Source organism: Lissotriton helveticus, chromosome 7, assembly GCF_964261635.1.
Source record: "Lissotriton helveticus chromosome 7, aLisHel1.1, whole genome shotgun sequence".
Taxonomy (NCBI): Eukaryota; Metazoa; Chordata; class Amphibia; order Caudata; family Salamandridae; genus Lissotriton; species Lissotriton helveticus.
In genome coordinates, this window is record NC_136068.1 from 1,942,741,727 (window position 1) to 1,942,767,265 (window position 25,539).

General features: G+C 47.7%; 1 protein-coding gene across 1 annotated transcript in view; it reads right to left on the reverse strand.

Annotated features, from left to right (window-relative positions):
• LOC144770949 (uncharacterized) overlaps positions 1 to 25,539 on the reverse strand; it is a 91,172-nt gene that overhangs the window by 52,495 nt on the left and 13,138 nt on the right. The window contains exon 2 of the mRNA XM_078655787.1: positions 18,695 to 18,769. The gene's annotated coding sequence lies outside the window, so the exon portion shown is untranslated. The remainder of the gene's footprint in view (positions 1 to 18,694; positions 18,770 to 25,539) is intronic.

Sequence of the window (25,539 nt, forward strand, 5' to 3'; positions counted from 1 at the left end):
AGGTGCTGATAATGACTCTCTGCATACTTGGTCAAACTTTGCCGGGCAGGAGGGCGCTCGTTTCGCTATCTTGCCGCCAAATTATGGAATTCCCTGCCTGCACATATCCGTGGTATGGATGGCCTGCTTGCGTTCAGGAAAGCTATTAAAACCTTCCTCTTCCCCTCAGTGTAGTCTATTGGTTTCGTGTCATCTGCGACGACCTGCGGCTGTGTGTGCTGTTTCGATCCTGCAGCGCCGGGGCGCCCCTTTGCTGGGGCAGCTGTGCGCTATAGAAAAACTGCTAACATAAATTGTATTTGCAGGCAAAATCGGCGTTTTTACTTATTGCACCGAAATGTTAGCTAAATAGCTTGATTTTAATAAGTGTTAGCTGACTACCTTGCTCCCCCTCTTTACAGCAGCCTAGGACCACTCCCAGCCGAGCATTGACGCTGTGGAGCCGGTCCTGAGCATAAAAATAGTGGCGGCCATCTTGTGTGTGGGGTAGGATCGAGTGCGCTCTAGTTGCGCATAAAAGGGGTCCCAGAACACCTAGCACTTGATTGCCTGTTTGTTGAGCACCTCCTGAGGCGGAAGCCGGGAGGCTGTTGCATGATATTGTACATTTTGCCCTGTATTACTTCTTAATCCCGTTTTTTAAATTGTATTTGCAGGCAAAATCGGCGTTTTTACTTATTGCACCGAAATGTTAGCTAAATAGCTTGATTTTAATAAGTGTTAGCTGACTACCTTGCTCCCCCTCTTTACAGCAGCCTAGGACCACTCCCAGCCGAGCATTGACGCTGTGGAGCCGGTCCCGAGCATAAAAATAGCGGCGGCCATCTTGTGTGTGGGGTAGGATCGAGTGCGCTCAAGTTGCGCATAAAAGGGGACGGCCATGCCCTCGCGCAGCGGACGCGCCTGACTCGCGCCGGAGTCGAGCTAGAGTCAGGCCCGTCTACGCCCGTCCACGTCCGGCCGGGTCCAGGGGCCATAAGCCCTGGCCCAGGTCCTCAGTATTCCAGGGAAACCTTACTCGCACTAAACACTAACACCAATCTCTTATGCCCGCGCATATTGGATACATTGAAGCAGGAAAGATTGCTGAAATATACAGCTAAGCCACCTACTTACAAGATTAATTTGAAGAGGGAAGTTGGTAAAATAACCTCACAGAGCATTGCTCTTCTTAATACACGTTCCCTCCAAAAACACAATCTGGAAGTGTTCTCCCTGCTCCAAGAAGACAACCTAGATGTCTTGGGAGTTACGGAAACCTGGTTAGAAGACTCGTCCATGCCCGACTTGGTAGCAGCACTACCCCCCAATTTCTGTGCCACTATTCATAACAGGAAAGATGGTAGAAAAGGGGGGGGAGTCGCCCTTCTATATAAAAAATCTTTTAAATCCGAGATCATCTGTGCAGATAGTCTGGAAGGTGTGGATATTCTGGGAGTTAAGCTCTGCTCCACCACCAACTGCTTGGTGATACTCCTAGTTTACCGCCCCCCTAGGACTTCCCCAGCTTTCATGGAACCTTTTCTGGGTCTGGTTCATGACCTACGAACTAGGTATGAGGGTCTCATGATTATGGGAGACTTTAACCTCCATTGGGAGGAATCCCCCAAAGACGCTATGTCAAAACAGCTAGATGAAGCATTGACTTCGTTAGACCTAATCCAGAGGGTGAATGGTCCGACTCATGAGAAAGGTCATACACTGGACCTGATCTGGACGTCAGTCCCGATGCTAGGCCCTATTACTATATCTCCCTGCATATGGTCGGATCATCACCTGTTACAGGGTAGAATAGTATTTCCAGGACAAAGCGCACCGCACACCGCTGAGTGGCAGGTCGTGAGAAGGTGGAACACAATCAACACCGACACACTTATCTCCACTCTAGAGAGACTACCACCTCACCTTAATAGACAACCAGAGGATGACACTGAGACAGCCAGTCTCAAACTATCTCAAAAACTGGAAAGCGTCATTGAGGTGGTGGCACCTGCACGAAGGGTTAAAATTGGAGATAAGGAGAAAAGTGCACCATGGTTCAATGAGGCACTAAGGCTATTGAAACGCTCCCTGCGTCGGACAGAGAGAGCCTGGCGCAAGGGGTATGACTCTGACAGTCGAACCTTATATGCCAAAGAGCTAACCATATACAAACAAGCTATTAGGGCTAGGAAGGCTGAGTTTTATGAAGATAGAATTGCAACCTCTCCTAATCCCCAGAAAGAAATTTTTAAAGTTCTGTCTGAATTGAGGAAAAGAAGGAACAGTCCCCCTCCTTCTCACAAGAAGACTGCCAAAAATTTCAGTCTTTTTTTACCACTAAGATTGTTGATCTTCTGTCCGAAATTAAGATGACCCCCAGACTGGACTGTCCCGATACTCTGACCAAAACGACCCCAACAGTCACTCAGCCCCTTACCTCAATACCCTTACTCACTAAGGAAACTATCAGAACAGTGATGGTCCGAGTTAAATCAGGTTCACCGGCGGACCCGTGTCCCCCAAGGGTCTTTAAACAAGCATGGTTAGGGCTAGAGGACGACATACTATCACTCCTGAATAGCTCACTCATAACTGGACAGGTTCCATCCAACTTCAAGGAGGCTCGCCTGATCCCCCTCCTGAAAAAGGCAGGGGCTGATACTAAGATCCTGAAAAACTACAGGCCCATTTCACAGTTACCGTTCCTAGCAAAAATCTTGGAACAACACGTATTGCCCACTCTCTCTCAACATCTAGAAAATAACTCTCTACTAGAGCCTAACCAGGCTGGTTTTAGGGCCCACCATAGCACGGAATTGGTCATGCTTTCCGTGCTGGACGACCTGAGACTTAAAGCGGACAGGAAGGACCCATGTGCCCTGGTGCTGTTAGACCTCTCCGCGGCATTCGATACGGTCAGGCATGACCTATTGTTGTCGCGGATGTGGGATCTCGGTATTCAGGGCACCGCCCATGCCTGGCTGACATCCTTCCTGGAGTCACGGGTCCAGAGAGTGCAATTGGCTAACCTGGTATCGGAGGCAGTAGATATCACATGCGGAGTCCCTCAGGGCTCGGCATTATCACCTTTATTGTTCAATGCCTACCTGCAACCTCTCATCTCAACATTAAATCAGATGGACTGCAGTATATACAACTATGCCGACGATACGCAGATTATTATTCAAATTGACAACTGTCCAATGGCATACCAGAGAATGCAGAACATCCTAAAATTCACTGTGAACTGGATGACGACCAACTCATTAAAAATAAATCCCGATAAGACCGAGGTGTTGGCGATTACAACGGCATCCAGCCCCTGGAACAATCTCCTCTGGCCTACCGAATTAGGGCCATCCCCAATACCAGCTGAAGCAGTGAAAAGCTTGGGCCTGATTATTGATGCAAGCCTCACCATGTCTGCCCAAATCTCAGCAGTAGTGGGTAGTTGTGTGGGGCTAATGAGGCAATTGCGCAAACTATCCCCGATCCTGACGGTAGACACGCTTAGAAGAGCAGTATCAGCACTGATCCTGGCACGTCTGGATTATGGCAACGTTCTGTATGACAATATCTCTCAAAAACTGTTGAGTAGACTTCAGATAGTCATGAACGATGCCGCCAGACTGATCTTCAATAAACATAGGAGGACTCAGGCTACTCCCCTCCTCCATAAACTCCATTGGCTGCCAGTGAAACAACGGGCCAAATTCAAGGGCCTATGCATTACGCATAAAGCACTGTACGGACAAGCCCCAAAATATATCAAGAAACGTCTAGTTCCATATGCCCCAAGCAGGAATTTACGATCAGCAGACGCTGCTTTACTGATTTGTCCGCGCTTCAAACTTTCCTCCTTTGGAGGGCGAACTTTCTCCCATACAATCCCCAGTGCATGGAACAAACTGCCAGAGAGCCTGCGCAAAGAAACAAATCTTTTATCTTTCAGAAAAAAGCTAAAAACAGTGTTGTTTCAGGAGGCTTGGGGTACTGCCTAACTCTCTTCCCTCTAGCATGGTGCTCACTCTCTGCAAAGCGCTTAGAGACCCCTGGGTGATAAGGCGCTATAGAAATCTAATATACCAATACCAATACTTCTCCATGGCGTAAATCGCATAGAAAACTGTGGGGTTTCCTTGACTCTTCGTACTCATGTTATGATCCTCCATAAGCTTGTAATCACTGTGATGTCTAGAAGGCCTCATTCTCCTCACAAATTGAAGTTATACTTAACTTTTGCCTACTGTGTGATTTTGGCTGTCCTGACCACTTGATACTATTAGGCATGCGCTTGGCGACGAGTTTTACTTGGCACTAGAGCAGTCATTATTGTTTATTATTGTTATTATTGTCACTGTCATTATTGTTCTTACTATTATTACTGTAATTGTATTCTAACTATCCTCATTTAGAATCATTTTAATATCATTACTGTCGTGTATTACATTACTGTGATTATCACTATGATTATTACTATCATCTTTTTTATTGTATTGTATTGTTTTTTTTCCTTTGTTTTTCCTCAATAAAAAAGATTTGAAGTAAAAAAAAAAAGAAAGGTTACTATAGATCGCTCTAGACTGAAGCAAAGTCAAAGATCAGGCTGACCTCGAGGAGGCACAGGCCTGCTGCAGAACCTACGCAGCCCCTGGAGAACAAAGTACCTTTCCTGGTGGCAAGCAATGAGATGCGTCTATCTTTTCCATGTAGTGAACATCATGAGTTAGTTCTGTAGCCAGTTGCCTGAGTCGAGAGGCATCGATCAATGCACCGGTTTCTGCCACACAGTCGAGGAGATGTTTTGATTGCACCAAGTTGCAGCGGTGACCATATGCTGTCCGATGCATCAATTTGGGAGGAAAAGCGCTGGTTTTGATGCGATGTGCTAAGTTTACTCCTGCAACCAGGTTGACGTGCTGGCTCTGCTACCAGCAGACAGGAGAGGTGTCAAAATCAGTGTTGCAAGTATCTGGGCCACTTACAGGGAGCCAGGCACAGGAACAGGGGTAGAGACTTTGATTTCCCTGAGTCTCAAGCAACAGGAGACAAGCCAACAAGCCCTTAAAGATTGGACTTTGAGGGAACGCAGAGTCCAGCTCTCCTTCAGCAGAGTCCGAGAACAATAGAGCAACGTAAGAGAAAAGGAGCCCTGCCAAATCTGCAGTCCAAAGATCAATCAATCAATCAATCATGACATTTGTATAGCGCGCTACTCACCCGGAAGGGTCTCAAGGCGCTGGGGGGAGAGGGGTCCGTTACTGCTCGAACAGCCAGGTCTTGAGCTGCTTCCTGAAGGAGAGGTGGTCCTGGGTTCGCCAGAGGTGGATGGGGAGGGAGTTCCATGTCTTGGCTGCCAGGTAGGAGAAGGATCTTCCACCGGCGGTGGCTCTGCGGATGCGTGGGACGGAAGCGAGGGCGTGGCTTGTCGACCATAGCTGGCGGGTGGGTGGGTAGAAGGTCAGGCGGTTCTTGAGGTACTTGGGTCCCAGGTCATTGAGAGCCTTGTGTGCGTGGGTGAGGAGTCTGAACGTGATCCTCTTGCTGACGGGGAGCCAGTGCAGGTCTCTCAGGTGGCCGGAGATGTGGCTGTGTCGGGGGATGTCCAGGATGAGTCGTGCGGAGGCGTTCTGGATGCGCTGGAGTCTTTTCTGTAGTTTGGTTGTGGTTCCGGCATAGATGAGTCCTTCAAGCAACACAGCAGTCCTTGTAACGATGGTTCGGTTCAAGATCCAGAAATGTCTGATTTTAGGGGGTCAGAGATGTAGTACTTTTACCCAAAAGTGCCTTTGGTGGGAGAGGGGATGACGTCAAAGCAGCTCTCTGAAGTACACAAGGATACCTTTCAACCTAGGTCTGTCTGCCAGGCTATCTGTGGGGGGAATCAGTCCTTTGTTAGGGGACAGGACACTGCCTATTCAAGTGAAGTGTTAACCCCTTCCTTCCATCCTGACTAAGCAAGGACATCTGAATGGTGATGTTTGTAGATGGGTACTTAGACACACCTATCCTTCCTGTGTTGTGGCTGTCTCAAAGGAATGCACAAAGTGAAGCTGTCAGCCACCACAGCCGTGTATTGAAGACAGGGTCTCGGGCACACAGAGCAGTAAGTACAGAGAAACGTCTAATAAGAACGGCATTTCCCAAAAAGTTATGTTAAATCCAACTTCACCAGTAAGTAGGATTTGCCAGTAATCCAGAGATAAGAAACATGAAAAAGCTATTTCTCTCTGATCAGGAATTACCACTCAAAATTGTATAAGGGAATTTCCAATGCTAACCTATGAGAGGAGTAGGCCTCACAGTAGTGAAAAACAAATTACATTGTTTGTCACTACTAGGACATGCAAAACATAAAAGTGCATGTCCTACCTTTTACTTACATAGCACCCTGTCCTTAGGGCTACCTAGGGTCTACCTTAGGGGTGACATATGCAGTACAAAGTGAGCTTAACGCTTGGCAAGTAGTTTTAAATGTCAAATCGAAACGACAGTAAGCTGCACACCCACCCACTGCAGGTGTAGACCTGAGACAGCTTTGAAAGGCTACTTTTGTGGGTGGCACAATCAGTGCTACAGCCCACTAGTAGCATTTAACTTACAGCCACTGAGTATATCGCATACGGACTTACAAGTAAACTAAATATGTCTATCAGGTATACATCAATTACACACGAGTAGGGAAGAAGTACATGCACTTTAGCAGTTGTAAAGTGCTCAGAGTCCCAAGCTGTAGTACTGAAAATTCTGGACCCGTGTTATAAACACCATCGTACCATGACGATTTTTATATCAGAAGACCGAGAATGGTTAGTACACTATGCACAAGCATTTTCGTCATATTCGAGTGACGATTTCACCTTGAAATCTTAGTTTTCGTCCTGAACCCTTGGGTTCCATTTTGTGTACGGCAGCCATTTTGTGAGTTGCCCTCACATAGGCCAATGATTAAGGCCAAACCCAATTCTGAAGGACACGTACACCTTCCCTGACTTCTCTGCGACCTGGGCAAGCTGACTCCACTGCCCAAGGCCAAACCAGTCCGGTCAGTTGCTCTCCCAGTGGCCGAACGAGATAGCATCAAGGCACAACATGCCATAAACCTTTCATCGCACACTTCATCGACCCCTGCATGTCGACGTGGTCCGAAAGTCTTTGCTGCGAGGTTCCCCGCTTCCCGACGGCTACGAAGGACTGCTGCCCTGACGATCGCCCTGTTTTGGACCCTTGATGCTTGGTAGAGCGAAACGATGGACGAGTCTTCTGTTGACGTCATCGATACCTCAGTTAAGTATAAGTGGAGCGTCTCCCAGTCCTTAGTTGGTTCTTAGTTTGGGTATCCCCTTGGGATCTTTGATTTGGAACTTGCAAGTGCCAAAGCCGAAGGACTCGTGTATTCACGAGAATATCGTATTCGATAATCCTTTGAAGTTTGAAGCTAGACTAGTGAGCGAAGATGCCTGGTCTTAGCAGACTTGGAAATTTGTTTTGTCTTGGTTGTAATAGGGATTCGCGATTGGAGGACTTGTGTCCGGTTCCTCCGATTGGAACTCCAACTTATGAACTGTATGTGAAACATGGAGTAGGCCCCATCACATATAACGAAGTGTGGATCAAATACACCAGAAAGGATGGTGTTTTAAAATGGCCCCAATATGGTAGCTTTGACACGGAGGTTTTAGATAATCTCGAGGTTAAACTTTTTAAAAATAAAGCCCGGCCGGCGATGTTTGACTCTTTCCGCCTATGGCGTAAGGAAGCCAAACAGAAGGAAATTAAATTAGCGAAGAAAAATAAGAGAGAAAGGGGTATCTCGATAATGCAAGCTGCTATGCAGTTTAAAGATAACGAAGAGGAACAGATGAGCGAGCAGTTGCACAGGCAACGTAAAATGGTAATCGATAAATGTTATCCAGTTTTGCCGCCTCTTCAGCAAGATGCAGCAAAAGACCTTGAACAAGACCCCCTATTGTCGCATTTATTGAGTTTGCCACCCCCTATGCGCAGAGTGCTACAGCAACTCCGCAACCTTTAGTCGTGCAACCTCCGATTGTAGTGCCTCAAGTTCCTCCACAACCACCAGCTGCTCTTCAGTTGGCTCCTACTCTCCCGGTGCAGCCTCCTCAAGGGCCACCGACTTTGACATCTGCTCTGCCTTTACTTCCTACAACTTTGACCACTAAATCGACTACCACTCCTGGTATTCCTCCTGACACTGCCTCTGCGTCTGCCTTGCCTCACCCTGCTCTTCCGCCTGTCCTTTCATCGACTTCTCCTTCTGTTCGCCAGAGAGTGACTAGCACTGTTGCTAACCTCCTATATCCTCTCTTTGGAGCAACAAGTGCAACCCCTGTCTCAGAGCGTAAACAGTTGCGTAGCCAACTGCCTGATTCTAGGGAGAAGGAAACATTGAATTATTTGGCACATAAATGGGTTACTGACCCGATAAGATATGAGCTAGAGTCTGTTATGGGTGTCTTCCATCAGTGGGAAGCACCAAAACAGAGATACGTTTTTGAGAAAATGTGTACTTTCCTGAGTGAGGATTTAGAGGAAAATGATTTAGAGCCCAATCCGCCTGAGTTGTGTCATATACGGTTCGAATTTGGGAAAGGCGCAATTGTGGGTTCAGATGTTAAGAAAGCAGTTGCAACATTATTGTCATTTAGGACTGAAGGTGTTTCTCGGTCGTTGTTTGAGTCTGATTCCTGTGTCAAGAAGAAGGTAAGACAATATCCCATGAGAGAAGTTCCCCCACAATGGAGGGAATGGGACCTAGCAGCTAACCCACCTATTCAGCCACACTTTCAGCGTGTTTGGGTACATGTTCCTTGGAAGCGAGCTGAAGTTTTGTCCCTTAAGCAGACATTGCTTGATCCCCGTAATAATCCTGCAGGGTATTACAAGGAATTGTCACAGACTGCAGGCTCATGCATTATGAATTTAGCGGATATAGACATGTTGTTTGGAAATGTTGTTCCACAGCCTTTATGGGGAAAGATTCGTCATGCAGATCATGATCAAGAGTTAGGTGACTCATGGGCTAATATCAGTGCTGCAGATGGCCGACAAGTTGGTGGTGCTAAACCCGAGCCTTTAGTAGCAGACCTTCCTGGTAGGATCATTAATTACATGAAAACTTTAATGCCTGCGATGCGTGTGAATTGGGATAAATTGTCTGCGTGTAAGCAGAAGAAAGATGAGACAGTGTCTGATTTCTTCACCAGGTTTGAAGAAACGTTTATCGACCACAGTGGTCAAGATATGAGTACAGAAGGTGGTCAACGGTTGTTCGTTGACAAGTTCGTGCACAATTTGTTTCCCGAGTTGTGTAAGAAATTGAAAGATTCAGAAAGTTCGTGGGCTGTATCCTCTTCAGCACAGATATTGGCTACTGCACAGTATTATGAAAATCGAGATAAAGATGAGAAAGATAGAGCAGACAAGAAAACGAAAGAGTTAAAAACAAAGGTTCTTTTACAGCAGGCGTACCCGCCTCGTGGTGGTCAGAGTAACTATCAGCAGCCTCAGCAGTTTCAGAGAGACACGCAAAGGACCGAATATCCTCAACCACGTGTCCCTGTAGGCCCTAATCAGTGTGCATATTGTAAAGAAGAGGGCCATTTTAAAAGTAGTTGTCCTGCTTTGTTACAGCGCATGAATGGTGTTTCCAGCGCAAGAGGTCGAGGTATTTCACAAGCACCTAGAGGTAGAGGACGTGGAAATTTCCCCCAGAACGCACGTTCCTTTCCGCCTCAAAATTCAATGAATAGGTTTGATCAGCAGAATAATGCGTCTGGTAGGACAGCTCAGTACTATGCTGATGACTACTATGCAGAAGATGAGAATATGGAAGGTAATGATTGCTAGGACAGCCATAGACAAAGAGAGGGAGTTGTTTCAGTTCCAGTAGATCAGAGTGGACCTTACGTTGAGGTGATTACATCAGGTGTGTCAGAGCCTTTTCTGTTGGATACTGGTGCTACAAAGAGTTCTATTATGCACTCTAAACTCCCTGGCGCACCTTTGTCTGGCGAAACGAATGTTTCAGTAGGTTTTTCTGGCGCCCCGGTTAGAAACCCAGTTTCTAGTCCTATGTCCCTTTCTGTTGGACCTTGCGAATTCGAAGCACCCCTTATTCTGTCGACCGGTTGTGGTGAAAACTTGTTGGGATTAGACCTGTTGAAAAGATTGTATGCAACTTTGTATTGTTCTCCTTCGGGAGTACAACTTACACTAGGTAAGAAAGTGGTCTCCCCAATGTATTTGTCGAGGGACAAACTTCCGACAGAATTGTCGTCCCTCCCTAATATTCTTTGGGCTACTGGACCTAATGATGTGGGTCTTTTGGAAATACCGCCATATGTTGTGACATTGAAAGCCAATGTTAAAATGCCACGCATTCCCCAATACAAGATCTCTAGTGAAGGCGAAAAAGCATTGCTAGCGATCATTTATGATTTGATTGAAAAAGATGTCATTGAAGAGACAAGGGGCAACGTTTGCAATAGTCCGGTTCTGCCTGTTTTGAAACGTACTGATCCCTCTCAGCCACCTGCTTACAGATTCGTGATTGATCTTAGAGAGGTCAATAAAATAGTTGTGCCACAATTTCCAGTTGTTCCTGATATCACTGCCCTATTGACTATGATTCCAGCTTCTGCGACTTGGTTCTCGGTGATCGACTTGAAGAATGCTTTCTTCAGTATCCCGATTGCCGAAGAGAGTAGGGATATTTTTGGCTTCAGTTTAGGAGGTCGAAGCTTCCGCTTCAAACGCGCTCCCCAGGGCTACTGTGAAAGTCCATCGATATATAGTCAAGCTTTAAAAGCACAGCTTGATACGATTGTTTTACCTGATGGCGCTACCCTTATTCAGTACGTTGATGATTTGCTTGTTGCTGCAGATACTGAGGGAATATGTAAAGTAGCTACGTTGTCATTGTTGCGTCATTTGTCTGAGTTACACCACAAAGTGTCCCTTTCCAAATTGCAATATTGTCGACAAGAAGTGACCTATCTAGGTCATCTCTTATCGAAGGAGGGAAGGAAACTGACCCCAGAAAGAATTCAGGAGGCAATAGCGAAATTAAATGTGCCAAGGACACAGAGAGAAGTGCGTGCTTTCTTGGGTATTACATCCTATTGCAGACAATGGATACCAAATTTTTCTTTGCTGGCCAAACCTTTGGTGGCCCTAACTTGCAAAGATACACCGAATCCCCTTCCATGGTCTGAAGATTGTCAGAAAAGTTTTTCCGAATTACGCAATGCATTATGTTCGGCTCCTGTGTTGGGTACCCCCGACTACAGCAAGCCCTTTACATTGTATGTCCATGAGAAAGAAGGTTGTGCATTATCAGTGTTGACCCAGTTGTTCGGGGACAAGCAGCATCCATGCGCGTACTTTTCGTCGACTTTAGACCCGGTAGCTAAAGCATTGCCAAGTTGCTTGAGAGCCACAGCAGCAGCAGCTGTTTCTATTCGGCAGTCTGCTGGTTTAGTGATGAATAATACATTGATTGTGATGGTTCCACATGCAGTGGACACGTTGTTAAACAGGACCAAGACACAGCACTTAACTAGTGCTCGATTGTCAGGTTATGAGTTGACACTGTTAGCGAGTCATGTACATATAAAAAGATGCAACACGCTTAATCCAGCTACGTTGTTGCCGATTGTAGCAGAGTTAGATGCTTCTGAACAGCATGATTGTTTTCTCAGAACAGAAGAAGAAACGAAAGGGAGAATAGATCTTAGTGACACTCCACTTTCAAAGTGTGATGGTACCTTATGGGTGGATGGTTCATGCTTCAAGCTTCCGAATGGAGATACGACTGCGGCATATGCTGTTACGACTTTGCATACGATTGTTGAAACTGCACGTATCTCACATAATTCAGCTCAAGCAGCAGAATTGATTTCACTTACACGAGCGTGTGTGTTGTCGAAAGGAATGAAAGTGACCATATATACCGACAGCCAGTATGCATTTGGTGTGGCTCACAGTTTTGGACGATTGTGGAAAGAACGTGGGTTCCTGATTTCGCATGGAGCTAAGATACAGCATGGTCAGTTGGTGAATGAGCTTCTTGAGTCATTGACTTTGCCGTTGCAAGTTGCGATTGTAAAATGCAGTGCACACAAGAAGGTGACTGATGATGTTGGTCGCAAAAGAAACTGCAAGGGATGTGATGAGTCGAATGTATGTTGCGGGCCCTGCAAGATGGATTGGTGACGTTGGAATGTGTGAAGACACGATAGAGAGTGTGAAGTCTATTCAAGCTGAAGCTACAGAGAAAGAGTTGAGTACATGGAGAGAGAGTAAGGGGAAATTGGATTCAAATGGTTGTTGGGTTGAATTGTCAGAGCATCAGAGATGGTTGTTACCCGATGCGTATGTGCTTGCAGTGGTTACAATGGCCCATGGAATGGCTCACATCAGTGTGAAAGGGATTTGTAAGTTGTTGGCTCCAGTATGGCAAAATGCTGGAATTCCTAAGTGTGCAGAGAACAATTTCTGAAAAAAAAGTGGCAATCTCTTGCAAGAAGCTGTGCCGCCGTCAATTCGATTGAACACTACAGAGCCTGAACTCCTGTTCCAAGACCAGACAGAATCTGGGAAACAACGCTATAATCTGAGGCCGAGAACTATGGACAAATAAAAATATTCCTTTTCTTTGCTATTTTTGAAAGTGCAGCTCTCTCATCTGAGAAACTTTTTAATTTTTGTTTTTCGAACCACCATCCGGGTTCCGCTGTAGGGTCGCGGTTGCCCAAGTCTTTGGGGTGCAGCTGAATACGTTAGGTCGACGGTTCTGGTTGGTCTAAGGGAGTTGCCCTGGACTGACAGAAGCATTCCTTAGCATAGAACACCCTACCATCGCGAGCAGCGTTTTAGAGAGGATGGAGTTTTTCGAGATGGAGAGACCTGCCAAAACAACGAACTTTAAAGCCAGAATGTGTAAAATGATGACCACGAAACACTTTTTGATACTATGCATTTTTATGTTGTTCAGTGTAATGACGTTTTTTAATAGGATATGTTTTATTCTCTTTTCAAGTGACATTCGCACCCACTACACCGTCTATACCTCCTCCTTCTACTGTTTCCTCACATTCTTTTCAACCTCTTCCTGAACACGAATCCGCTAGGAGATTAGAGTTTATTAATAACTCTTTCGTTCAGCTTTTGCACCAACACCAACTAGTAGTGAACACGACTAACTGTTGGGTGTGTGGTCTTATGCCGCACACAACGGATAAAGGTATCCCTTATCTGGTCCTGCCTTTCAGCCACAATGGTTCTGTGTGGGCATACAGAACAATTTTCATTTATGCACATGAGACCTACCCCCTACGTTCTGTGACAGACACTCCTAAGAATAGTGCTCTAGTTAAGGGTATAGTAGACATGATTAAGGAAGATATTTCCTATGAGACTATCCCGAGAGAAGAGACACTAGTATATATAGGATGGAACGTGACCGGATATGGAGTTACTCTGAGTGAGAAACAGCAAACTAAGAGATCTTCCCCGATTTGGATTGTACCCCATCAGGGTCACTTATGTCTGCAAGGTATTGGCAAGAATCCCAGAGCTCAGTTAGGGAAAAGTATCTGTACTGAGACGTATGTTTTTGCGTCCCAGACTTCCCCTTCGTTTCTAGCAGCTAAGGGTACCTATTTCATCTGCCATGATAGAGCCTATACATGGTTGCCCCCTGACTTTTCGGGCACATGCTTTGTTTCGTTCCTGTTGCCTCCCTCCTACACAGCAGCGGCAGATTACCATAAGACAAGGATAGTTAGAGGTGTCTTCAGTGAAGAGGACACTGCAGGACAAGAATTTGGAGACTTCGTGAGGGGTTTTCTGCCGTTCTGGGGACCCATGGTTAACAGCAGGAACATAAGGCAATTGACAAGGGGGTTTGAATCCACCGTGATTGAAACTACCGGTGCCCTTAGTAACTTGACTGCTGAGCTCCAGTCGGATCGTCTTATGACCCTTCAGAACAGGGTCGCGTAAGACGTCATACTTGCAGACCGAGGTGGGGTATGTAGAGTGATCCAATCGAGTTGCTGTGTTTTCATTCCAGATAACGCTCCAACAGTGTACCAGGCCATCAAACTACATAAGATTTCCGAATCTATTCATGTAGACAAAGGAGATTGGTCGTTAATGGGATGGTTCTGGGAACTGGTATCCGGCTGGGGATGGAAAATCCTGATGGTCATTGGGATGGTCTTAGCCATCCTTTTCCTGTTCTGTCTGTGCGTACAGTGTGCTCCTGCTATATGTGGCCTCTGTGCTACATCGTGTATAAGGAAGCCTGTATCGAGGGATGAGCTAAGTAATAGGATGATGCTACAGCAACATCTCAATGACTTTAGGAATATAGACCTGGACTCAGATTAGCATGAGTATAGGTTATTGCCTATGTAAGGGCAAAAGGAGGGTCTGTAGTACTGAAAATTCTGGACCCGTGTTATAAACACCATCGTACCATGACGATTTTTATATCAGAAGACCGAGAATGGTTAGTACACTATGCACAAGCATTTTCGTCATATTCGAGTGACGATTTCACCTTGAAATCTTAGTTTTCGTCCTGAACCCTTGGGTTCCATTTTGTGTACGGCAGCCATTTTGTGAGTTGCCCTCACATAGGCCAATGATTAAGGCCAAACCCGATTCTGAAGGACACGTACACCTTCCCTGACTTCTCTGCGACCTGGGCAAGCTGACTCCACTGCCCAAGGCCAAACCTGTCCGGTCAGTTCCTCTCCCAGTGGCGAACGATAGCATCAAGACACAACATGCCATAAACCTTTCATCGCACACAAACCACGCCTAATCTTGCACACACCTGTCCCTGTTTCCTACTTTATGACCTGCTTTACGAGGAGGAGGTGCCCATTTTTTTTGGGGGTCCGCCGATATCTGATGAAAATACTGGGCCTTGCCGGGTAATTTGTTGTGGGCTGGACGAACTGAAATATGGGCTTGTCATCATGACTCTGCTTTTTCTTTGTAGTGAAAATATGTGAATGGTCAACTGTAAACTTCAGAATGTTTGCCTAAAGCGTAATATTTTGTATAAAAAGAGAAGGCTGGCTTTGTAAGATTGAGCAGTCTCCTGAGAATATACACCGTGTTGTACTTCTAGGATACCTGTTACTTGGTTGCAGCCAATAAATTCGATCTTTGACTTCACCTAGAAGACTCTGTGTTTCTGTAGTCTGGGACAGGAAGGACCCGAAGTCTTAGGGTGTTGTCCCTGGCACCGCTGGGTTACCGGTTCAGTACCGGTTCTGTAAAACCCAGTACTTCAAAGCTCAACATAAAGATTCAGCAAAAAGTGGAGGCAAAAAGCAAAAAGATTGGGAGAAGACCACCCTAAGGCTGACAGGTGTAACAAATGTCTCCACCCTCCACCAGCTGAAAAAGTGGGGGGAGTTACCCAGTCTCTTGCAGATGTCACTGACCATGTCATGAGTGATGTAATATGTGAGGTCATAGGCAGTGCATTTCGGGGGCCGAAGTTATAGTTATAAAGTCACTGTAACCTTTGTTTATATATATATAATCCATATCCATTCTACTGGTGGTGGCCAGTAGGTAGTTATAGTTAGGATCTAGCAAATAACTATGGCACAGTTTGACAACATTTTCTAAACTAGTTTGCCAGTCACTTCAGCTGCTGTCGGGTAAGTTTAGAGGTAATTCGTCAAGCGGGGCTGAGAAAAAGGGGAGAGGGTGGGGTGTCCCCAAAACAGGATTCCCATGCAATTTCCAAAATGGGTTTTAGACAAGTCTTCATCCAGAAACACTTAATGGAATTGCACTAAATTTGTCAGAAAACTAGATATTGGTCCAGAAAGAGTGCTTTTAGTGCTTTGGTATAAATCTGTTCAGTAGTTTTAGAGTTATTAAAGAAAAAAGATTTATGTCTAACTAGAGATGCGGATCTACGAGCCAACAGCAATGCCATAATTGGCTGGCCGCAACCTGAGAGAAAAGTTACAGCCACCATTTAGTGCATCAGGAAACAGTTCCCAGGAGACAGGGTGGGAATAAAGTCTAGATAGGATATAAGAGGTCAAGATAGAGGTATCCTGACCCCATGGGACTTATGGAAGGTTCTGTAAGGGACTTCTCTTGGGCGTGAGGATTTGCATATCCACTGCGGCACTTAGTGCGACCCCCTGTGAATCCACTGATCCAGATCGCAAATTTTAAAAAAACATACACCCACTCACAGACCCACTTACACACCCAGACAACCACTAACACACTCAGAGAAACAGCCACTGACACACCAAAAGACCCAGAACACCACTCACAGACCCAGAGGCACTCACAAGCCCACTCACACACCCACAAACACACTTATACAGCCACTCACAGACCCACACAGCCAGCACACATGCGCTCAAGACCACCATGCACACACACAAATACACCCAGACAACCACTAACACACTCACTCACACATCCATACAGGCACTCACACACCAAAAGACCCAGAACACCACTCACAGACCCAGAGGCACTCACAAGCCCACTCACACACCCACAAACACACTTATACAGCCACTCACAGACCCACACAGCCAGGCACACATGCACTCAAGACCACCATGCACACACACAAATACACCTATACAACCACTCACACACCCACTCACAGAACCACACACAGACCCACACAGCCAGTCACATACACACTCACTACCATACAGCCACTTACGCCCACTCACAGACCCACACACAGACCCACCCAGCCACTCACAGCCAGTCACATACACACTCACTACCATACAGCCACTTACGCCCACTCACAGACCCACACACAGACCCACCCAGCCACTCACAGCCAGTCACATACACACTCACTACCATACAGCCACTTACGCCCACTCACAGACCCACACACAGACCCACCCAGCCACTCACAGCCAGTCACATACACACTCACTACCATACAGCCACTTACGCCCACTCACAGACCCACATATACAGACCACACACTCACATACCCACTTACACAACCTGCAGTTATTCACGCACCCACTTACTCACCCAGGTTACAGGTACGTTATAGGTTAGGAAACAGAATTGAGAAAACGTAGAAATTCACTGAAAGAATTAAGTATACAGGGACATTGTAGATAGCAAATAGCATTAAAAAACATTGAAATTCACTGAAGAAAAGGTTACAGGGAAGTTATAATTAGGAAATAGCATTAAAAACATAGAAATTGTCTGCAAAAAAAAGGTTACAGGGATGACATAGAACGGTTTAGCAAATAACAGGGGTAAAGCTTAAGGGGTTACAAGACCCGAGCAGGACCCTTTATTCAGTGTTCCAGAAGTAGGACTACCTGTCAGGTTACAACACCCCTGATGCCACCAGATAACTGCAGGAGTAGTATGAGAACGAAAGGCAGTAGCTAAAGTTTTTTTTTTGTCTTTTGGGAATTAATGCCCAAATAGTTCCCTGCATCTTTGATTGGTTTTTATTGAGAGCATCAGGATTTAGAGCCAGATGTGAAAGGAAACACATATTTTGCCCCAAAGTGGCTGGCACGCCAAGAGTTTTCTTAAGGTAAGGAATTAGAATAGACAATGTTCAACCTCGTTTTTGTAGTATACACCGCACGGAGAAATTCACAGCAGTGACTTTTCTTTGAATTTCTTTGTGCGATGTATACTACAAAAACGAGACTGAGCATTGTATATTCTGATTCTTTGCCCTGAGAAAGGGATGCTATCGTTAGGTTCATATTTTACACATAAAACCATAGAAATTAAGTAGTTATAGTTATCTCACAAATCTATAACTCGTGCCCTAAGTTAACGATTACTCTCAACTTCGATATGCACTATTAATATCGCACATGTTACATCAGTCATGACATTTTCTATGACATCATTGATATTATCACTACAACATTTGCAGTAAAATTACTGATAACAAAACTGTGCATGGCGGGGGCGTGAGTGCGCTAGAAAGGATATGGGATTCAGAAAGAGCAGAACATGGATCTTCCACAGCCTTGGCACGTCTGTCCGCTACATGCCCAAACCCCAGAAATGCCCCAACCTGTGGAGTGGTCTTGGGGAGAGCTATCGGGGATTACTTGGCCTATGGTCCTTTTGAAAGGCACCCCCCTAAATGTAAATGTAAATGTGTGTATACTTGTAAAGCGCACTATAACCTTTCAGGCATCCTGGCGCTGTATACCGCTGTGGAACCCTTCCTGGCTTTCCCTGTGAGATGCCCCCTACTGGGCACACCCAAGGTGAAGCCAGGCATCCTAGCGCTTTCGGGGGCCGTAGTGGAGATTAAGCAAGCTATTGCCCAGAGTTGCAGAGTGGGACCCATGATTAGAGTAGGCACCGAGGAGAGAATTATCGAGTCCGCGGACATTGAGCCCAAGACCTACCGCGTCGGGAATTGAACCCTGGTCCCGGGCCAGACCTCTGCATCAGGGTCTGCCGCTCTAACCATTGAGCCACACTTCTCCACTTAAACCTCAGCTTTCAATCTTCCTGCACATGATTTGTTCTGCTGGTCGTGACCACTGACCACCATAGCATCGTGGGTGCAGTTGTGTTTAAACCGTACCCGTGGCATGGTCAGTCCCTTGGCTAACTTCCACCCGAGGGAGGGTCTGCTCCATGTCTGCATCCTACACCAGCTTACCTGCTTGAGACCACCAGAACTCTGGTTCCAACTTTGTTCTTCAAGTGTTTATTTGGGGATATCTAGTCTGAAACCCTGCAAAAGATAAGACAGACAAAACAAGAGAGAGGTTTGTGCAAGATACAATAAACGCACATGCGTGCAAAAGACAAAGGCGAGGAATCCTGAGAAGGGGATTCAAGGGCACGTAAGCAGTTATTTCTGTACAATGTACTCAGACACAAAGTTAACAGTAGTTGTTCTGCACTTTGTAGGCATTTGAGTAAATGGTGGACAGAATACCTGGATACACAAGAGGTCCTCAGAAGGTTAAATACATTATTTATTATTACATTATTTCTCAAGACAATGAAAGGAAACACAGCATGTTCTGGTAATTTAATAGTAAGGTACCAATCTTGGAAGATTTGTTTATATGGTGTACAATCTGCATATGTATGTCACAGTTAACCCCTTCCGTGCTCATGACGAGCTCAGCTCGTCATGAGTTACGACGCTCGTACGCTGATGACGAGCTGAGCTCGTCATGTATCGCGGCTTTTCAAAAAACGCCGCGCACAGCGGGAAAACCGCGGGCGCGCATGCGGTTAACTAATTCTCATGTCCTCAATCCCTGCTTTGGAAAGCAGCACCAGGTAAAGCAACCCATTGAGCAGTGGTTTTAACCAGTTGATGCCTTGAGGTCTGCGAGGCCTAATCTGTGTTACAAAATGAAAGACCATTAAAATGTATACATTAAAATTAAGAAAATACACATATAATGAGGCCAAATTTAAAATGTGAAAACGTTTTCAATGTTTGAGCGTGGTTTTTTAAAAAAGATTTCAATATTTGTGCATTTATTTATTGTATACTTGTTTCTGTATTTTTGCACATTGTTTTGAGGCTCAAATCATTGAAAATGCATGCTCCGGGGTGTGCAGCTTCTAATAATGACTCAGTGGGCGTCCCTCTTCCCAGGAGTGATTCAGTGGGTCATACATTCACCCCAGTACAGAGATCGGGGCCTAAATCCATCAGTTTGAACCCAGCCATGTGCAAATCAGTCTTAACCCTGTGCCTCATGGGAACAGTCCAGCCCGAACTGCCAAGCCATGTCTTTCCTGGACTGGAAACAAGCATCCTAGGACCGGTTTCGGGGTTTCACCCCTCTTCAGGCAGGATAGCTTGACTCCAGTGGCACAGTGAGCCCAGGAGCCACGTCTGGGTATACCTGGCGCACTTAGGGCGAGAAAGCAAAAGACACACAATTGATGGACGGAATGCAGAACAAATCAAAACATTCACCACCAGTCAAGAGATCTGGGTTAAATCCATCATTCTTTTGCTCACCTTGCCGTTTAGGTGTCACAGAGATGATCATGGCAATTCGTCAGGAACGTGAAAGGTGAAACCTAAACTACTCAAGAGTAGGTCGGTCCTAAAGCCATGCCTTACCCCAGCTCATTAACAGTATATACTATGGGGGCGTGGCCAAGTAGCATGGCCGACAGGACGTGAGCTCCGCCAGCTCCCTTCCCGAGGACCCAGATTTCCTCAAAATAGATCCTGCCTAGGCTGTTTCTCACCGAAATTAAGAACCCGAAGCTTCCCTCATACTCAGGGGACCCTCGTGCTGGAGCGGCCGCTGGGCGAAGCCTCGCAAACTGCACTGAAGCTCCGGCGGGCGCTCTGAGGGCTCCGGCGTGCAATACGCGAGGCCGTGGTCTGGGCCTCCGCCTGAGCGCCATAGAGGAGGCGCCGCCCATACACGGCTCACAATCGACCCAGTGTCGGACCCAGCCTCGGCGGAGCCTTTCTCATCTGGCGATACCTTCTGCGGGCGTTGGGGTGCGGCCCACGTTCCTCCGTGCGGCTGCGACAGTCTGGCGGGTCTTGATTCCGGAAGGGAGAGGAGCAGCATCCGCCCCTCCCCCTGAAGCTGCATCGGAGCAGTGCCTCCCGCCGGGTGAGCGCCCCTACGGAGGGCTTATCTCTAATCTCTGGGGCCCTGGGGGGCTGCGGCGTGGCCTGAGACAGCTCGGACATTGGGGTTACGCAGGATTGAGTCGGCGCCCTTCCCCCATTGGGCCGCCATCTTGCCTTTGCATCGAGACGCTTGTCCCCCTGCGTCGCAGAGATCCACCACCTGGAGGCCTGCTGATCCACGCTGGGCTGCCATCGGGCGCTCCTTACGAACAGACACCCTGGGGAAGGTGAGGTCGTGCCACTGGTTGTGGGGGTGAGTCACGGTGATCCAGGCCCCTCCATTGCTGCGAGAGCCCTCCCACTTCTATCGGCCTGATTACCTGCTCCCCCGCCACCTGTCCCAACGAATGGTTCGTACACCACTGAACGCTCCTCCATTGGGCGCTCTCTGGAGGGACGGACTCCTACATTTGTAGTCAAGGCTGTGCCAAGTCAAGGCTGTGCCGGGAGGACTGGATGGCCTTCCGCCCTTGTTTGACCCGACTGACACTCTGATTTGTCTGGACGTCCCCCAGGTTGCCGTGGAATGGAGGTGCCTGGAGGAGAGCCATAACACTTGACATTTATATCACCAGGGCGTCCTCGCACTGAGTACCTGGCCGGGGGTGGCTAGAGGGAACCCTTTGGGCCATATTGAAAGAGGTGCGTAACTTTCGCTGCCTGATGGCGACCCGCAAGGATAGGTCCTCGAGGTCTTCCCAGCCCAACACCATTGTGCAGTACACCACCCCGCGCCTGCCGTCACAGAGGATTACACGGCAAACGGGTCTGGAAGACGGTGGGGACGGACCAGAGAGCTTTCCCGAGTGGAGATATTAAAGGCTATACAGGGATCCCATTCTGCCTTGGGTCATGGGGGACCCTTCCTCGGCGACGTCCTCGAGCTTGAGGGAGACGCCGATCGAGATCACGGGGTCCCGAGGAGCCTCGAGTCACAGTGGGAGCTGATGGTGCTCTCCGTGTGGGATCGTCGCCGTCGGGGGCCGCTCCGGAGTCCCCCGGGGTGTCCGCCCCTGGGGAAATTTTGGTCCCGGATACCCTGCAGGGCACTATGCCAGATACGGACTCCACAGCTCCGGCGATCCCAGAAACCGGCCTTTCCAAGCCTCCGTTGGAGGAGGTTCCAGCCTGAGGTACTCTCTTGTTTATGGTTTGATACCCATCGCTTTGAAGGGCATTGTGTTAGACTATCAATGGCTCATTGATACTCCTACTTTCAACTAGGAGTCCTTGGATGACTGGGTGGAACAGAGGACTTGCATCTCATTGGACTGACATGCAGGGGGAGGTCCACATATACTGGACGGACGCCCGGCCCGCACTGGGGCTGATACCGGCAGACATGCCTAGGCACTGTCCTGGATAGCTGGGTCCCATGGGGAGCTGGGAGGGGGAGGTGGGTGGAACTGGTTTGGGTGTGTGTTGAGTGGGTTGAATGGGGTGGCTGTGTACGTCCTGGCACTGGCAGGGGAAGGGCGGGGTAGCAATTTTGGTTGTTGCTGTCTTCTCGCTCGTGGGTGGGGGTGGGGGGAGTGTTTCTGAGGAGGTTTTGAGTTTGTGGGGTTCTGGAGGGTGGGATGGGGTGAGTGCGGAAAATGTTATTGGCATTGAATGTATTGTGGTTCGGGTTACTATGTGGCTGACTGGGAGGGCTGGTTTGTCCGGTCTGGCTAGTGTCTGGGCCCGGAGGTGGCAGCTCGCAATGTATGCAGCAAACGACCCGGTTGGGCACAGTTATCGCCCATGGGGTTTAAATTCTTAACTTGGAACGTGCGTGGTTTGGGTACTTGCACCAAGAGACACAGGGTCCTTTCCTTCCTCAAGCGGCATGGGGTCTCCGTTGCGTGCCTCCAGGAGACCCATTTAGATGAGGAGGGTGCTGGGAGGCTGTCCAAGAAATGGAGAGGCCAGATGTTCCACTCCTCCTTCTCCACGTATGAGTCCTTATCTGGGTGGCACCTGGGATTCCCTGTGCTGTTCAGTATGTTGATTGTAAAAAACACAGTTGATGGACAGAATGTAGAACAATGTCATACATTCACCCCAGTACAAGGATCTGGGCCTAAATCCATCGTTTTTTTGCACTCCACACCACCCTGTGTTAGACACTGGCTATATGCAAATCAGCTCTGACCCTGTGCCTCATGGGAACAGTCCAGCCCGAACTACCAAGCCATATCTTTCCCAGACCGGAATCAAGCATCCTAGGACCGGTTTCTGGCTATCAGCCTTCATCAGCCTGGATAGCTTGACTCCAGTGGTGTGGAGAGCCTGGGACTCACGTCTGAGCATCCCCAGCCCACTCGGGGTGAAAATTGCAAAAAACACAGTTGATGGACAGAATGTAGAACAATGTCATACATTCACCCCAGTACAAGGATCTGGGCCTAAATCCATCGTTTTTTTGCACTCCACATCACCCTGGGTTAGACACTGGCTATATGCAAATCAGCTCTGACCCTGTGCCCGTGGGAACAGTCCAGTCCGAACTACCAAGCCATGTCTTTCCCAGACCGGAATCAAGCATCCAAGGACCGGTTTCTGGCTATCAGCCGTCATCAGCCTGGATAGCTTGACTCCAGTGGTGTGGAGAGCCTGGGACTCACGTCTGAGCATACCCAGCCCACTCGGGGTGACAAATGCAAAACCAACAGTTGATGGACAGAATGTAGAACAATGTCATACATTCACCCCAGTACAAGGATCTGGGCCTAAATCCATCGTTTTTTTGCACTCCACACCACCCCAGATCAGACATGAAAGTGATACAAAGCGCTTTGAAGGTGATTCTGTGCTCGACTGGAAGCCAGTGTAGTTTTCTGACAAACTTAGAAATGCAGTGCCTCATTTACTCTGGAACTCTGTTAATGACACTTACATCACCTCTTAAAAATAATAAATCTTTGTAGCCATCAAGCTTTAATGGGCTCCATCAATTAAAGGCTGGTGAGAAGCCTTTTTCTTATTTAGCTCTTTAGACCCCACCATGACCTTTGCTTTCAAGCAAAGGCACCTCAAGGTCAGCATCAACCATTCAGGGACAGCTGGTTTTGTAAAAAGAGAGTCCAGAGGGCAGCAGAGTAGAGGGGAAACAGAGTTACATTCAGGTGCAGAGTGTAAAAGATGTGGCCCAGAAGAGGGGGCACTATGTGTGGGCTCATTTTTGTGTTTACAAATGAACAGAGACAACTTCATCAGAGAGATGCCCCCTAGGAAGGGGGAAGCAGGAGAAACTGGGCTGAGCACAGGGGGTGGAGCTTATAAGATCATTTCAGTGGTACTTTTTTTAGTAGCTCCTTTTCAAACCCTAAATGTGAGATTCATAAAACAGCAAATACAGCAAACTAAACCAGTAACTGACCCACAAATCCTTTTCCCTGTAGTTAGGGTGTTGTGACCCCTTAAACTCCTGTGCCCCAATGCAACTGCACCTGCTGCACCAATGATTTTTTAAAGGGCCATCACCATCATTAGTCCCATGCTCTCCACATCACTGGAGTCAAGCTATCCAGGCTGATGAAGGCTGTAATGCCAGAAAACGGTCCTTGGATGCTTGATTCTGGTCCAGGAAAGATATGGCTTGGCAGTTCGGGCTGGACTGTTCCCATGAGGTACAGGGTCAGACTGATTTGCATATAGCCATGTCTGAACTGGGGTGGCAGAGTGGGCTAAAGAACGGTGATGGATTAAACCCAGATCTTTTGACTGGGTGTGAATGTTTGATTGGTTCAGATGCTCTGTCCATTACCACCCCCTTTTGTACCGCTTTTGGCCGCTATAAGTGTGGCAGGGTATGCTCAGACGTGAGTCCCTTGCTCACTTTGCCACTGGATTCAAGCAAGCCGGGCTGAAGACGGCTGTAATGCCAGAAACCGGTCCTCGGGAGCTTGTTTCCGGTCCAGGGAAGGCATGGCTTGGCAGTTCGGGCTGGACTGTTCCCATGATGCACCGGGTCAGACTGATTTGCATATTGCCATGTCTGAACTGGGGTGGCAGAGTGGGCTAAAGAACGGTGATGGATTAAACCCAGATCTTTTGACTGGGTGTGAGTGTTTGATTGGTTCAGATGCTCCGTCCATTACCACCCCCTTTTGTACCGCGTTCAGTATGTTGAAGCAGACATTGAAGGCAGGTACCTGCTATTGCGGATCAGGCTGGATAACAGGGAGTTCTTACTCTTGAACTCCTATGCACCGAATATCGATGACCCGAGTTTTTTCTCCCGTCTTCAGGATCTTATTGTCTCGGATTTGGATGCTCCCTTCCTCTGGCTTGGGGACTTCAATTGCATATTGGATCCCGATATGGACCGACATCCTCCTAGCCCTGGCACGAAGCCGCGCATGACTGCGCGACTCAAGGAGGTAATGCATAATTTGGGGGCTGTGGATGTGTGGCGAATGTGCCACCCCACTCAGAGACTATATACTTGCTACATCCCGACACATAAAACCCATAGTAGACTGGATCACGTCCTTGCAGCCAATGTTGCTCCGTCTCTCACGTTGATGGTTACACACCAGGCCCGCTTCTGTCTGATCATGCCCCGGTGACATGTATGGCGCATTGGGCTGATCAGGCGGCCCATCCCCGTACTCGGCGGATGCCGATGGACATCCTCCAGGACCAGGTGGGAAGAGACCATGTGGCAACTGCCCTATCGAATTACATATATTTGAACTGGGAGAGTGGCGACTTACCATACTCCACCAGAAGGGGAGGCCCTGAAGGGGGTGATACGCGGGGCATGTATGGGCCTCACATATGGGGTCCGGAAGCAGCTGCTCTCTGACTTACGTGAAGCAGAGGATGTGCTCCATAACTATCAGACTCGGCCGGATCCTGACACCTCGGATCTGGAAGCGGAGAGGGCGGCC